The sequence below is a fragment of the Colobus angolensis genome, unplaced genomic scaffold, assembly GCF_000951035.1.
Source record: "Colobus angolensis palliatus isolate OR3802 unplaced genomic scaffold, Cang.pa_1.0 Scaffold107, whole genome shotgun sequence".
Lineage (NCBI taxonomy): Eukaryota > Metazoa > Chordata > Mammalia > Primates > Cercopithecidae > Colobus > Colobus angolensis.
In genome coordinates this window covers 347,465-364,377 of record NW_012111697.1, presented here as the reverse complement: position 1 = coordinate 364,377, position 16,913 = coordinate 347,465, and the positions used below count along the sequence as shown (strand labels likewise).

Here is a 16,913-nt window from a genome sequence, read left to right as displayed (position 1 = left end):
GTCACCTCAGGGCAGAGCTAGAGATTCGGCTCGGGAGAGGAGGGCCCGGCGGCTCCGAGGAAGGGTCGCCTCGAGCCTCACGGCCCGGAGCAGCGACTCAGCGGTGGCCCCCGGGGCTTGAGAAGGGCGCGGGCCTGGGAGCCCCTGAGGGCCTGATTTACGGGACTTCCCCTTCTTCCTGCAGTCCCCTGCTCTGTGGCGGATGCGCAGGGATCGGTAGGGACGCCAGCAGTAGGGCCACTCGGGCCTGCCCCGCTTCCCGCGTTGCCCGGCCTGGCGCGCCGCTTCCAAGCCTTGGCAAAGCCCCGGTGCCCGATTGCCACTGACGAGTGCTTGGAAGTCCTTTAACGACTGCCTGTCAGCGTCCCGCAGAGAGGGTTTTTCGTCTCCAAAGACGCCCCTTTTCCGAAAATAGGCTCCTCTGTGTTCTCGGATATATTTTTCTGTCTCCAAACTAGATTGGCAGCCGCTTTTTGAGAGCAGGTAGTGACTGTGCTTTATTTCTAGATACCTTTCTTAGTCACACCACGAAAAACACTAAATGGAACCTTTTTTGAAATTATTTTTTAGAGATGAGGCTCTCTCTCTTGTCGCCCAGGCTGGAGTGCAATGGTGCTATCACGGCTCACTGCAACCTCGACCTCCTGGGCTCAAGCAATCCTACCGTCTCAGCCTCCCAAGTAGCTGGGACCACAGGCTCGCACTACTATGCCCGGCTAATTTTTAAATTTTTCGTAGAGACAGGGGTCTTGCTTTGTCGTCCAGGCTGTAGTGCAGTGGTGTAATGATAGCTCACTGCAACCTTAGTCCCCTGCACCCAAGTGACCCTGCTTCCTCAGCCTCCTGAGTAGCTGAGATTCATTTTAATTTTTGTAGAGATGGGGTCTCGTGTTGCCCAGTCTGGTCTAAAACTCCTGAGTTCAGGCAGGCCTGCCTCAGCCTCTCAAAATGTTGGGATTACAGGCTTGAGCCACTGCACCGGGCCCATCAAACGTTTTATTTGTCAGCACATACTTTACATGTTAATTGATTTTTGTTAAAGGAATGGCCATCTGGGACCTCCACCCTTGAAAAGGCGGCTCATTGGTCTGACTCCAACACTAAATTACTCCATCCAGGAAGCCTTTCCTAGTCACCTCTGCTGGAGATCGTCCTCCTTTGTGTGTCGGTTGTTAGTAAAGAGCACACATTCTGTGCGAAGGTATTAAGGTATCTGCTGGATGACTTTGATAGAAACAAATGCCAGCTGTTTTTTCAGATGACATTTGTCTTGTTTCAACCTGGTTGTTGGTAGCTTTTCTGTCGCCTGGCTTGAGGGCAAGGACTGTATGTTTATTATCTTTCATGTTAAGATGACTTTATATACATTTGTCTGCTTCGTGAATACAGAGGTGAATTGAGTCCCCCTTAAACAGGATTTCCCTGTTACTGTATAGGTTTCTTTTTTTTTTCTCTTAAGTTGTTTCACTCTGGGGGAAATGTGACCATTGTGAAACATCATCGCTTAGTTAAAAAGAAAGTAGAATTCAGCAGCAGCTGCTTGTTTTAATACTATGAAAGGACATTCCTAAGCAAGATAAAGCTTTGAGACTTTTCCTAAGTAGGACCTACTGCTGAGAGTAAGTCTTGGGGAGGATAAGCCAATTAAGAATTAGTCTTTGGTTCTGATAAAGTAACCATGGAGGTGATGGGTAATGAGTGTAGGTCCTCGCTCACATTTCTGGCCATATGAACCAGGAGCCAGAGAGGAAATGTAAAAGGAATGGGCTCCAGTAATGGACTGTGACTGCAGTGGTGGTGTAGAGGAAGACTTCTGGTTTGCAGTAGGTTTAGAAGCCTAAATGGTCTCCCTGGTTGTCTCTGCCAGGGCCAGAAATAGTTGTGCTGTGCATCTCAAAAGTGTGGTCTGGGGATCTGCAGCGTCATTGTCACCATCACTTGGGAGGTTAAATGCCCGTTATCGGAAACCATCATTCTTAGCAAACTATCGCAAGAACAGAAAACCAAACACTGCATGTTCTCACTCATGGTGGGAATTGAACAATGAGAACACTTGGACACAGGAAGGGGAACGTCACACACCAGGGCACCAGGGCCTATTGTGGGGTGGGGGCAGGGGAGAGGGATAGCATTAGGAGATACACCTAGTGTAAATGACAAGTTAATGGGTGCAGCACACCAACATGGCACATGTATACATATGTAACAAACCTGCACTTTGTGCACATGTACCCTAGAACTTAAAGTATAACAACAACAACAAAAAATGAAATGCACGTTGTCAGGTCCTACCCCACACCTACTGAATTTAGAATCTGTAGGGCTAGGGGACCACTAATCTTTAAGAAGTTGATATGGTTAGACTTTATGTCCCCACCCAAATCTCATCTTGAATTGTAATTCCCATAATCCCCACCTTTCAAGGGAGAGACCGGGTGGAGGTAATTGAATTATGGAGGCAGCTTCCCTCATGCTGTTCTCGTGATAGTGAGTTCTCACGAGATGTGATGGTTTTATAAGGGGCTCTTGCCTCTTTGCTCAGCACGTCTTCCTGCCTCCTTGTGAAGAAAGTGTCTTGCTTCCCCCTTTGCCTTCTGCCATGATTATAAGTTTCCTGAGGCCTCCCCAGCCATGCTGAACTGTGAGTCAGTTAAACAACTTTCCTTTAAATTACCCAGTCTTGGGCATTCTTTATAGCAGTATTCTTCAAAGCAGTATGTATAGCTGTATGGACTAATACAGAAGTTTTCCAGATAATTCTGTTCTCAGAAAAGTTAGGGAACCACAGCAGAACCTTGTTACTCAACATGTGGTCTGTGGGTTATGCAGCATGGGCATCACCTGGGGTCATCTGAGACATGCCAGGTCTCAGGTCCTACCCAAGACCTGTGTAGCCAAAATCTGCATTTTAACATGACCCCCCAGTTCATTTGTATGTACATCACACTTTGAGAAGCACTGCACCAGAAGTCATTAACACTGTTCATTACATCCTTCCCATGGAAGTATCTTTTCTTGGGATCCCGAGGGTGTGAGTTTTTCTGTATTACTGTCTTTTTCCTGTCTGATATACAATGTTCATTTTATTTAATTTTTTGAGGTGGAGTCTAGCTTTGTCACCCAGGCTGGCATGCAGTGGCACGATCTCAGCTCACTGCAACCTCCATCTCCCAGCTTCAAGCGATTCTTCTGCCTCAGCCTCCCAAGAAGCTGGGATTAGAGGAGCCCGCCACCACACCCGGCTAATTTTTGTCTTTTTAGTAGAGATGGGATTTTACCATGTTGGCTAGGCTGGTCTCAAACTCCTGACCTCAAGTGATCCACCCGCCTCAGCCTCCCAAAGTACTGGGATTACAGGCGTGAGCCACCATGCCTAGCCCTGTAACTCATATTCTAAATTGTGATAAACTTTGGCAAGCTACCTTCCAAAAAGGTTAAAGATTCTGTTGTTTTTCTCTTCCACCAGCGGGTATTATGGCACTTATTTCTCCATGCCCTTGCCAACAATTAGCATTTTAAATCTTTGCCAATCTTAGGTGACAAATAATACATGATTATCTAGTGGGCATTCTTTATTAGTGAGGTGAAGACAATATATCAGGAGTTTATTGGCTATTTGCATTTATTTTGTGTAATTTGTGTTCTTTCACCATTTATTTAATCTTGCTATGAAGGGATTATTTATAGATTATCGGGTTTTTTTGTTTTGGTTTTTGTTTTCAAGACAGGGTCTTGCTCTGTTGCCCAGACTGGAGTATAGTGGCACCATCTCAGCTCACTGTAGCTTCAACCTCCTGGGCTCACAAAATCCTCCCATCTCAACCTCCTGAGTAGCTAGGACCACAGGCGTGTGCCACCACATCTGGCTAATTTAAAAAAATTTTTTTGTAGAGATGGGATTTTGCCATGTTGCCCAGGCTGGTCTTGAACCCCTGAGCTCAAGCAGTCTGCCCACCTTGGCCTCCCAAAGTGCTGGGATTATAGGCGTGAGCCACTGCACCTGGCTGATTATGGGTATTTATTAATCTGTTGTCATATATGCTACAGATATTTTCTCATTATTGTGTATCTGATATTTTCTCATTATTGTGTATCTGGTATGATGTCTTTTGCTGTGCAGAGATTTTCCATTTTTATATTGTCAACTTTCTTTTATGCCTTCATGCTTAGAAAAACCTTCCCCGTCTCAAGATCGTAAATTTTTTAAATTTCTTTCTGCTAGTATTTAAAAATACGGTATCTTTTTAATATGGTGTGAGAGAGACTTGACAATTTTTTTAAAATTAGATAGTTGTCAGGCGCAGTGGCTCACGCCTGTAACCCCCGCACTTTGGGAGGCCAAGGCGGGCGGATCACCTGAGGTCAGGAGTTTGAGACCAGCCTGATAAACATGGAGAAACCTCATCTCTACTAAAAATACAAAATTAGCCAGGCGTAGTGGCACAAGCATGTAATCCCAGCTACTCTAGGGAGGCTGAGGCAGGAGAATCGCTTGAACCCGGAAGGCAGAGGTTGCGGTGAGCCGAGATCACACCATTGCACTCCGGCCTGGGCAACAGTGGAACTCTGTCTCAATATGTATTTTGGCAATTTCTGCATATTTATTTGCTCAGATAAACTTTATAATCATTTACCAAGTTCCAAAACAGAATACATGGAAATTTTTACCAGAATTATATAAAATGTTTAGAAATGTTTGGAAGAAATGAGATATTTACAATGCTGAGTATTCCCTTACAGAAACATGTATGGGACAGTTTGGTACACTACGTATATTTTTTTTCCAACAGTGCTTTCATTCAATTTAGTTGTCTTTTCAAGTGTCTTGGTGAAAGTCAAAGCAGTGATCTCCAAACTACTTCTTTTTTTTTTTTTGAAATGGGATTTCACTCTGTTTCCCAGACTGGAGTGCAGTGGTGCGATCTCGGCTTTCTGCAGCCTTTCCCTCCTGGGTTCAAGCGATTCTCGTGCCTCAGCCTCCTGAGTAGCTGGGATTACAGGCGTGTGCCACCAAACCTGACTGATTTTTGTACTTCAAGTAGAGACGGGATTTCACCATGTTGGCCAAGCTGGTCTTGAGCTCCTAGCTTCAAGTGATCTGCCTGCCTTGGTCTCCCCAAAGTGCTGGGATTACAGGTGTGAGCCATTGCGCCCAGCCTCCAAACTTTTATCAGAAAAAAATGTTGTATTCTCTTTCTGTATCTATATAAATGTATTTTTTTTTTTTAAATGAGGCAAGGTCTCGCCATGTTCCCCAGGCTGGTCTTGAACTTTTGAGCTCAAGCGATCTTCCAGCCTTGGGCTGCCGAAGTGTTGGGATTACAGACGTGAGGCACCACACCCAGCCCATATAAACATATTTTTAAACAAAGTGACTACACGTGGAAATCCTAGTGTTTTCTGCATACATCCCATTGAATTGTTTTACACACACTGTGTGACTCATGTCTGAGACCACAGAGGTGGGGCGTGTCTATGGCAGTCCTCTGAGATTGGCTTGGCATGTGTAGGTCTTAGGGAACCCAGGCCGAGTGCCAGGGATGAGCTTCCTCTATGCTCGCATCATTCCAGAGTCCCACAGTCACTGACATCACACTGGATTACTTTTTCCCTCCTTTTAAAGTGTTTATCAATAGATGGCTGCTTCTCTTGAAGTCTTCATGTGGCAGGCCAGGTCTCACTAACGCAGGCCTCCGTAGCAACCATCTCATTACTGACTGAGTGGTGAAGTTAAATAGTAAAAACCGATAGAGCCAGTACCCTATACAAAGGCTAGAATGTAACAAATGCCCATCAGGAGTTTCGCCCTGGCCTTTCCTGGGTCTTGAAGCATGACAAGATAACGAGGAATTCTCAACAGGACCCGTTTAGGATTATACTAGTTTTATTGGGGTCTGAAGGAACTCCCCAAACCATGATTTAGCAGGAAACAAGATAAGGGTAATCACCCCAGCACCTGGACCCATTTAGATTAAATAAATTTACTGAGGCTCCAGAGGAAGGTCTTCAGGACTTAGATCTTAGTTATAGATTTGAAAAAGTCGATCACTTATGTGTTTAGATGAATGCACACTTACACACAGACATATAGCTGAGAAGGTCTATAAGCTCTGGAACACTATGATTTTGAGTTAGTCTGGGGATAATTTCTAGGCCTTCTCCCTGTACCCGATTACAGAAATAAACTCCCTCCTTTCCCAGGTCATCTGCAACTCGTTATTGGGCTGTGAGAATAAGCAGCCTGACCCTCGATTTGGTCTGGGAACATTCAGAAAATCATTATGAAATGTTTGTGTTTTTTCTCTTCCTTTGTTCAACTTTATATTAACTAAATTTGTAGTGCTTTAAAATAGTGAGATTTTTAGACAGATTAGCATAGGTGCACAAATCCAAGGATTTCTATAAAATGTAAAGTTAGCAAAGTATTTACATGTGGAATTTTTGTTTCATTTTCTTTTATTGTTATTATTTTTGAGACAGAGTTTCGCTCTTGTCACCCATTGCACTCTTGTCATCAGACCAAGTGCAATGGTGCGATCTCGGCTCACTGCAACCTCCGTCTCCTGAGTTCAAGTGATGCTCCTGCCTCAGCCTTCCAGGTAGCTGGGATTACAGGCATGCACCTCCACACCTCCCAACTTCCCTAACTTTTTTGTATTTTTAGTAGAGACAGGGTTTCACCATGTTGGCCAGGTTGGTCTCGAACTCCTGACCACAGGTGATCCACCCACCTTGGCCTCCCAAAGTGTTGGGATTACAGGTGTGAGCCACTGCACCTGGTCAATTTTTAATAGAGGTGGGGTTCCAGTATGTTGCCCAGGTTGGTCTCGAACTCCTGGCCTCAAGCAATCCTCCTGCCTTGGCATCCCACAGCGCTGGTATCACAGGGGTGAGTCACTGTGTCTGGCCTCATTTTCTTCTCTAACACCTGCTTCTCTGCTTACCTCTACTTGTCTGTACTTTTCTTATTTCCATGGTTACCACCTACACATTTTTTCATTTCCATGGTTAGAATAACTTGTATATTTTTGAATGAGGACACGAATAGGTAAGGTATTCAATTAAAGCAGATGATGATGTTTTATTACATAAGCTTTTGCCACATGTGCTGATTCCCTAGATGTTAGTCCGAGAATCAGTGTCCTTGGCTGGTCCTTCTGGTTTGTTTCCTTGGACTGCTGTAATGTCATTTCCTGCAAAACAGGCATGTACACACGTGTCCACAAATCTCAGCAGCAGAATTTTCCCACTAATAGATGCCAAGGCGTATTGTTAGGCTTGGGACTTTTTTTTTTCTTGTTGTACGCAGGACTTTCAGCCAGAAAAGGATGTGTTTCTAACACTCTCAAATTCAGACATTTTATTGTGCCTTAAATCATGGCTGGATTTTCACTAACACTTATCAAGTGCTCCCCACAAACCTTCCTGAGTCAGCCGGTGAACAGAAATGAGATAATGCAAAGGACTCCTTATGCATAAAGTCCACAGGTTTGGTTGCGACTGTCCAGGTCCGAAAGCTCTGAAATGGAAACTATCCCAACAGCTAGATGGAGTCTAGCTGTATCGAGTCGATTTTGTTGTATTTTAGTGATTTTCCACGTGATGGAGGTAACAAATCCAGCCTCCTCTTACAGGTTTCTCCTCACAATCTCTTGACCTTTTTGGATGTTCAGTCAAGATACCAGGAAATGAGGTTTGAAATAAATAGCTTTCCCTGTAACTGTCTTCATTCAACCAGTTCATTTAAATACAAGGATGAATTTCCTATGGCAGTATAACCCCCTAGTGGGGAAAAACTGGTCCCTGGTTGTTGAAAAAAATTACTATTTTAATGTATAAAGCACAGATATACAGACTTGGTGTGGTGGCTTATGCCTGTAATCCAGCACTTTGGGAGGCTGAGGTGGGCAGATCACCTGTGGTCAGGAGTTAGAGACCACCCTGGCCAACGTGGCAAAACCCCGTCTCTACTGAAAATGCAAAGTTATCCAGGTGTGGTGGCACGTGCCTGTAGACTCAGCTACTCAGCAGGCTGAGGCAAGAGAGTCTGTTAAACCTGGAGGTGGAGGTTGTGGTAACCTGAGATCACACCACTGTACTCCCACCTGGGTGACAGAGTGAGACTCCGTCCCCCCCCCCCCCCAAAAAAAGAAAAAGCACAGATATACTTACAGTACCTAGAAAAATAAACAGTACAGTACTTCTGTGTCATGGGTGGGGAAATTAATTGGGAAAAATGCCTTGAAGGGTTTAGGAGGAGGGTAATGAAATAAAGGTGGAAACACCGATACAGACTAGGTTTTGGTGATTGGATCCTTGCAGAATCCTGGTGGTTTACTTTTCCTTTTAATGTATTTCTCGATAGGTAAATGGTGGGACAGACTGGAAATACGAGCTGAGGGAACAGTATTGACCCAAAGACGGTGGCTGAAATGATGTTTATTTCTGTCACGTAAGCAGTCTGGTTCCACAGTGTCAGGGACCCAGGGTCCTTCCAACAAAAATGTCACACTTGTGGTTTTTTAAAAAATTTTTCTTTTGTGGCAAAATACATAAAATTTACCTTCTTATCTTGCTCTGTCGCCCAGGCTGTGATCTTAGCTCACTGAAGCCTCCACCTCCTGGGTTCAAGCCATTCTTGTGCCTCAGCCTCCCAACTATCTGGGATTACAGGCACCTGCCACCACAGCTGACTTATTTTTGTATTTTAGGTAGAGACAGGGTTTCACCATGTTGGCCAGGCTGATCTCAAACTCCTGACCTCAAGTGATCTGCCTGCCTTGGCCTCCCAAAGTGCTGGGATTGCCACTGTGCCTGGCTGATTTTAACTATTTCTATATGTACAGTTCCGTGGTATTACATTCATAATGTCGTGCGACCATCACCATCATATACCTCCAAAACTCTTCATCTTATAAGACTGAAACTCTATGCGCATTAGACCACCCTACTGTTTCCACAGTGATTTTACATTCCCACCAATGGGAATACCATTTTACATTCCCACCAATGATGCACAAGGGTACCAGTGTCTCCACATCTTTACCAACACTTCATTATCTTCTTCTTGTTTATTTTTTGATAGTAGTCATCCTGATGGGCATAAGGTGGTATCTCATTGCAGTTTTGACTTCCATTTCCTTAATGATGAGTGATGTTGAGCATCTTTCCATGTAATTTTGGCCATTTGTAGATCTTCTTTAGAGAAATATCTATTCAAGCCCTTTGCCTGTTTTTGAATTGAGTTTTGTTGTTGAGTTTTAATTCTGTCCTGTGCTTGTTCTCATAGTTAGTGATCATAACATTTACATAACAGGTGGCAGCACAGAGAAAGAAGGGGAGGTGGAACTTCCCTTCATTTTAAGGGCACACCCAGAAGTTTCTTTCATTTCTTTTGGTGGTAACTTCAGCTGATGTATTCTATCGTTTTATGAAACAAAACAATTTTATATTTACATTACAATATGTTTAGAGAAAAGACAGCCATCAAATACAGTGGATGTTTCAAGGACAACTGGTATATTTTCTCAGCCAGCTTTGAACTCTGTGATCCTAGATTCATTTCATCTCTTTTTTAAAAAAATATTTTTAATTTTTATTTTTAGAGATCGTATCTCACTCTGTTGCCAAGGCTGGAGTGCAGTGGTGCAATTATAGCTCATTACAGCCTCGACCTTCTGGACTTAAGCAATCCTCCCACCTCAGCCTCCTGAGTAGTTGGGGGTGTTACCTGGAAGAGCAGAGTCCTGAGTTCTTAGTCTTCCTTTGGAGAAGGAATTCGGCCAAGAGACAGTTTAGCCAAAAAAGAGAGAATTGATTGAAGGAAAACAAGAGAGCAGAGAGTTTATTTAGAGAGACAGAATACTTTGAAAGATGAGGCAGAGCCAGCTGTGGAGACAGAATGAGCCAACAGCCGCTCCAAGGGTTCTGTGGTGGGTTTTAATGATGTCTGGTTTTTTTCTGGAAGTTTCCGCCTCTGTCTTAAGTCCCTGCCCTTTTTCTTTGTCTAATTTTCCTGCTTCTGCCTTAAGTCCTTGCCTTTATCACTGCCTCGTTCCCTCCCATGCTCATGGGACCCTCTCTTACTACTATTTGGTGGGCATATGTGGCCGGTGTTGGGTGCAAACTCTACCAAATGGCTGCATTGCTCACTGCCGCCACCCCAGGAGGGTTGTATAGAGGTCAGGTCTGTATTTATTGCAGCTGGTATCTTAGGAATTTCTCCTTTGCCATCTTTCCCTCCTTAACAGCACGCAGCTAGCAACATTCTGAGAGGTTTACTGAAGAGTGGGTGATTTACTAGGAGTCTTAAGGGGTGTTCCTTTCTGCACAGGTATTTCCCCGCCTCCTTGCTCACACTGGACTCATTGCACACCCCCTCCAGTATTAGAGATGTTAATAATTTGCAAATTTTGGGTGGTCCCTGGGCATGAGGTTTCCCAGACCTTCCTTTTCTAGGGGCTCCCCCTCCTGCTTATGTCTAGCTGTTTGCCTACTGTAACAGGACTACAGGCGTGTCGCCACACCCGGCTGATTTTTGTATTTTTTTGTAGAGAAGGGGTTTCACCATGTTGCCCAGGCTGGTCTGGAACTCCTGGCCTCAAGTGATTCTCCCTCCTTGGCCTCACAAAGTACTGGGATTACAGGCATGAGACACTGTGCCTGGCGTGATCTCTTCAGAACTTTCATATATCACTAATCATATCCCACGAACCATAACTTGGTCACATGACTTCATGTAGTTACAAGGAAGCCTGGGAAATACAGCCTCCCTGGGCAGCTTTGTGCTCAGCTAAAAATTCTGTGATCATGGAAGAATGGATATTGAACAGCTGGCAGTACCTGCCATTACCCATGTGAAAAGTACATTCTTTTGAAGGTTAAGGTTGATGTGTATTGTTTCAGGCACACCATTAGTCCCTGCCTCCCTCCCTCTCTCTCTCTCCTCCCTCCCTTTCTCTCTCTCCTTCCTTTCCTCCCTCCCTGCCTCCCCTTCCGCTTCCTCCTTCCTCCCCTCCCTTCCTTCCTTCTCTTTCTTGCTCTTTTTCTTTCTTCCTCCTTCCCTCCCTTTCCTTCTCTCTTCTTTCTTTTTTTCTTTTCCTTCCTTCCTTCTTTTCTTTTCCTTTTCTTTCCTTTCTCTTTCCCTTCCCCTTCCCTACCTCCCTTCCGTCCTTTCTCTCCCTCCCTCCTTCCTCCTTTCCTTTCCTTTCCTCTCTCTCTCTCTCTTTTCTTTCATTTTGCTCTATCACCCAGGGTGTTGTGCAGTGGTGCAATCACAGTTCGCAACAGGCTCAAGTGATCCTCCCACCTCAGCCTCCCGAGTAACTGGGACTATACCAGGCTAATTTTTTAATTTTTATTTTTGTAGAGATGGGGTTTCATCATGTTGCCCAGGCTGGTATCGAACTCCAGGCCTCAAGCAATCCTCCTGCCTTTGCCTCCCAAAATGCTGGGATTACAGTGAGCCACTGCACTCGGCCTGATGTCTTGAATTTCAAAAACTCTGAAGGTATTTAATACAATGTATAGGTGCAGCTGGCTTGCCTGTTTACAGTAGATAGGTGTTACTATTTTAGGGTTTTAATTAGCGATCATGCCCTTTGTATCTCATGTCCATACTTACTCTTGTTAGTTTTGTAAGGAATAACCTAGTTAGGAATATGGCTATGAAGCTCTTGTTCTACTTTTTTTTTTGTCGAGACAGAATCACACTCACTCTGTCACCCAGGCTGGAGTGCAGTGGTGCAGCCTCGGCTGACTGCAATCTCGGCCTCCTGAGTTTAAACAATTCTCCTGCCTCAGCCTCCCAAGTAGCTGGGATTACAGGTGCCCACCAACATGCCTGGCTAATTTTTGTATTTTTAGTAGGGATGGGGTTTCACCATGTCAGCCAGACTGGTCTCAAACTCCTGACCTCAAATGATCCACCCGCCTCGGCCTCCCAGAGTGCTGGGATTACAGGCATGAACCACTGCACCGTGCCTTGTTCCACTTTATCTTTCAAGAGTAAGTTTCATCAGTGGATTATGGTTAAAGACAAGTGCTGATTTGGTTTTATTTTTGCCACTTTTGCTGTTTTCCTGCCTGATCACGAGGCCACTTGATACAACTAGTAAGCTATGCCCTGGGCCTGCAGGATGGCACCTGACGTGAAGAGGCTAGCATTTGGACTGGTTTGCAGGTATACTTTTAAATTTTTTATTTTTTGAGATGGAATTTTGCTCTTGTTGCCCAGGCTGGAGTACAATGGCATGATCTTGGCTCACTGCAACCTCCGCCTCCCGGGTTCAAATGATTCTCCTGCCTCAGCCTTCCGAGTAGCTGGGATTAGAGGTGCATGGTACCACGCCCGGTGATTCCTCAAAGATCTGGAACCAGAAATACCATTTGATGCAGCAGTCCCATTACTGGGTATATACCCAATGGAATGTAAATCATTCTATTACAAAGATACATGCACGCATATGTTCATTGCAGAACTATTCACAATAGCAAAGACATGAAATCAACCCAAATGCCCATCAATGATTGAATAAAGAAAATGTGGTATGTATACACCATGGAATACTATACAGACATAAAGAAGAACGAGATCATGTCCTTTGCAGGGACATGGATGAAACTGGAAGACATTATCCTCAGCAAACTAGCGTGGGAACAGAAAACCAAACACCACATGTTCTCACTTATAAGTAGGGGCTGATCAGTGAGAACACATAGACACAGGGAGGGGAACACCACACACTGGGGCCTGTTGGGGGTGGGATGGGGGGAGGGAAAGCATCAAGATAAATAGCTAATGCATGCAGGGCTTAATACCTAGGTGATGGGTTGATAGGTGCAGCAAACCACCATGGCACATGTTTACCTATGTAACAAGCCTGCACATCCTGCACATGTACCCTGGAACTTAAAAATTAAAAAAACAGCTGTCAGACAGTACACTGGAGCTTTTTTGCAGGCTGAGCACAGGGTTGCTCCAGGGGGGCCCAAATGCCGAAGAGCCTCATGTTAGAGTTTTTCACCTCTGCGGTGGAACTGGTGGACTCCAGTATCACCATTCCAGGGAGGCACAGCTGCACCAACTGTGTTCTCAGGCTTCACATGGAGAAGGGTTTTAGAAAGTGCAGATAGCCTTGAAACCACTGGTTTCCTACCACTGTTTATTTCAGCCTAACTATTTTTTGTGGAATGCTAGCTGTGGAAGAGCAGAAATACAGCTTAAGCTTTGAACCATATCCTGCTGTACTTTTTCTCATAAGCCTGAAATAGAATTTTCTAACACCGTTTGTGGTGGGAAATACTGAATTTAAATGGGACTGCAGATACAAACAAAAAGAACAAGATGTGGATTGACGTGCCTATTTCAGTAAAACAGCCACATTATTTCTGAAATACGCATCAGATGACAAGTAGGAAAAAAAATTGGAGATGTGCACAGTTGTGACAATAAGCCTTTAAATATCAATAGTAGGTGCTAATAAAAATCCTGAAAAATGAATGTTTTATTTTGTTGAGGGTCTGTTCAGGTCCAGCTTTCCGTTGTGTATACATTTCAGATAACACACTTTCTCATTTTAAAACTATACTTGATTATTACTGATCAATCCATGGTAATAACATGGGTAATTAAAAATATTCTTTTTGTTTTTCCTTTTAACAAAGTACAAAGCTGATAGAAAGGTGAAACAGTTGGGTCTGAGCTGGCTAAGGATTCACGATTTTCTGATTTGTGCAAATATTTTCTTTTTTTTGAGACAGAGTTTCACTTTGTTGCCCAGGCTGGAGTGCAGTAGCACGATCTTGGCTCACTGCAACCACCGCCTCCCGCCTCCCGAGTTCAAGCAGTCCTCCAGGCTCAGCCTCCCAGGTAGCTGGGACTATAGGCGTGTGCCACTCCAACCGGCTAATTTTTGTATTTTTAGTAGAGATACGGTTTCACCACGTTGGCCAAGCTGGTCTTGAACTCTTGACCTCAAGTGATCTGCCCGCCTCAGCCTCCCAAAGTGCTGGGATTACAGGTGTGAGCCACTGCATCTGGTGACAATTTTTTAAAAGATGTTTTTAGATGTTTTTTCTACATTTACCTAATATGTAGAATCCTTTTAAAACAAACACTGCATTGTAGAAGTACCTGTCTTACATAGATCTGTACAAATTATTACAGAATGACACCTTTTCTATCTGGATTAAGTAACACGACTGGTGTAAATCTGGTTGACTTAGGGAGCAAAAAGCCTTTTGTTACATGGCAGTAAGAATTTATATTAGATGCCTGACATTAAACTTTTTAATTCAAAAGAAAACCTCCTTACCTACATAATCTACTTTGGTAAGGCAAACAATTTAAACTGATTACCCATTATTGGAAAAAAAAATCAGGAGATTAAAGAAACCAAAGCTGTCATATTCTCATAAACACTTAGTTCAAATAAAACTAGATACAGGCCGGGCGCGGTGGCTCAAGCCTGTAATCCCAGCACTTTGGGAGGCCGAGACAGGCGGATCACAAGGTCAGGAGATCGAGACCATCCTGGCTAACATGGTGAAACCCCGTCTCTACTAAAAAATACAAAAAACTAGCCGGGCGAGGTGGCAGGCGCCTGTAGTCCCAGCTACTCGGGAGGCTGAGGCAGGAGAATGGTGTAAACCCGGGAGGCGGAGCTTGCAGTGAGCTAAGGTCCAGCCACTGTACTCCAGCCTGGGCGACAGAGCGAGACTCAGTCTCAAAAAAAAAAAAAACTAGATACAGTATACTTATTAATGTACCACTAGAAAAATGAGGTCTATAGTCCCCTAGCACAGCATGCAAACTCGACTGTGCTGTACACATAGGTCTCTGGAAATGGTTTCAGCATCTTACGCTCCGCTGATTTGGATTCTAAGATACACATCAAAACACACTACCTAAGTCAGTCTATCGTATGGCACCAATTAGTAACTTCTCTATGAATTTACAGGGCCAAAAATGTTCTCATTTTACATATTCACTGATTGACTTGGAAGAAATCTATGTAGAAGAGTACGGACTTTTTCTTAGCTCTGCCAGTTTAATCAACAGCTCTAGACCAAAGCCAACTACCACCTCCTCCCTACCTTTGAAGCTGGCTTTGGAGTCACACATGCTATTCATTATAAAGAGGTGCATTTAAGACTCTTTTCTTTATATCCCGGATTATTCAATTCACTTGTCACCCCAGCCAAGTGGATTAGTCACTGGGGTTATGCTGCACCATGGTTACATGTGAAGGCGGTGTGCTGCAGTCCCACACCACTGACAGGGTGAAGCCGTGGGGGCTGACATCAACACCATAAAGTTGTCAGGAGGCAAGTGAGACTTTTTATAGCTGCATTGTGATTTAATTTATTATTTAATCATGCATTGTTATTTCAAACAGTTTGGCTTTAAATATCAGAGATGAAATAGGTTCAAGTCATCAAATATAGTTAAGATCTGAGGCAGGTAGACTATAAAAATTACAAAGGAAGAAACAAACTAGTTATAAAGCACTACTATAAAAAGCTTTCTTTGTAAACAGCCATTTTCTTTCTGGTAGCTCTAGAGCACAAATTATACCATTGTTCTAGTTCAGAGGTCTAGTCAGAAGGCTTTTTCTATCAAATAGGTGGTGAATTAGGCTTTGTGGGCCATACAGTCTCTGTCACAATTACTCAGTGCTGCTGTTGTACCTTGAAAATAGCTGTATATGATATGTACACACACAAGCATGGCTGTGTGCCAATAAAACTTTATTTGCCAAAACAGGAGGCATGCTGGCTTTGAAGAGAGGGCGCTAGTTTGCTAATCTCTCTTGTGTACCAGCACTGTCCAAAAGAAATATAATGTTAAGCCACACATGTAATTTAAAATTGTCTAGTAGCTACATTTAAAAAAGGTAAAACTAATTTTAATATTTTATTTAAACCAAAATATCATTTCAACATGTAATCAATATAAAATACTGTTAATACATTTCCTTTCTTTTTGTACTAAGTCTTTGCAACTGCTATGTATTCTACACTTAGATCATATTATAGTGGTTGCCACACTGGACCATATGTTCTAGAGCTTCCATGCTAGGATTCTCTAATTTGGAGGTTAGTGACAACAGTTTCAGATTGGGTTCTTCAAAGACAGGGGATATGATTATGTTGTCCCTGGGAAGCATGGGATGAAATATTTGGTCTTGGTCACTTTCAACTGAGGTGGCTCAGGATTCTAGGGCACAAATGGATAACTAGACCCACAATACAGTCAGATGATGTTAGCTTCATTTGTCAATGCAACAAATATGATGTCAACAGCTATCTGTATACATTACAAAATGATCAAAGTGTGAACATATCACTGTAGTTTTTGGCCTTCGCTAAGGAATGCTAATTGTCAATAGCAGAACTAGTCATTAGCACTTTGACTATATCAGAATTGAAAGCATATAAGCGTGTCACATTTGGAAGAGAAACTGAACTGGGTAGCAAGGAAAAAAGCTTCAAAATTAGACTGAATTTTTAAAATGATTTTAAAGGCCGGGCGCGGTGGCTCAAGCCTGTAATCCTAGCACTTTGGGAGGCCGAGACGGGTGGATCGCGAGGTCAAGAGATCGAGACCATCCTGGCTAACAAGGTGAAACCCCGTCTCTACTAAAAAATACAAAAAATTACCCGGGCGCGGTGGCGGGCGCCTGCAGTCCCAGCTACTCGGGAGGCTGAGGCAGGAGAATGGCGTAAACCCAGGAGGCGGAGCTTGCAGTGAGCTGAGATAGGCCACAGCACTCCAGCCTGGGCGACAGAGTGAGACTCCGTCTCAAAAATAAAGATTTTAAAAGCTAAATGCTTATTCAATTTATCGTGTAACAGTCTAATGCTAGTCAGCAACAGATTAACAAGTTATTAAGAGTCATCATAAACCTTCG

At 43.7% G+C, this 16,913-nt stretch overlaps 1 long non-coding RNA gene across 1 annotated transcript; it reads left to right on the top strand.

The window, feature by feature from the left end:
• Positions 1-2: 2 nt before the first annotated feature.
• On the top strand, positions 3-13,238 carry LOC105515454. Its single transcript, XR_001002329.1, has 3 exons — positions 3-483; positions 3,729-3,846; positions 12,962-13,238. It is a non-coding gene; the product is annotated as an uncharacterized LOC105515454 (long non-coding RNA).
• The last annotated feature ends 3,675 nt before the right edge of the window (positions 13,239-16,913 follow it).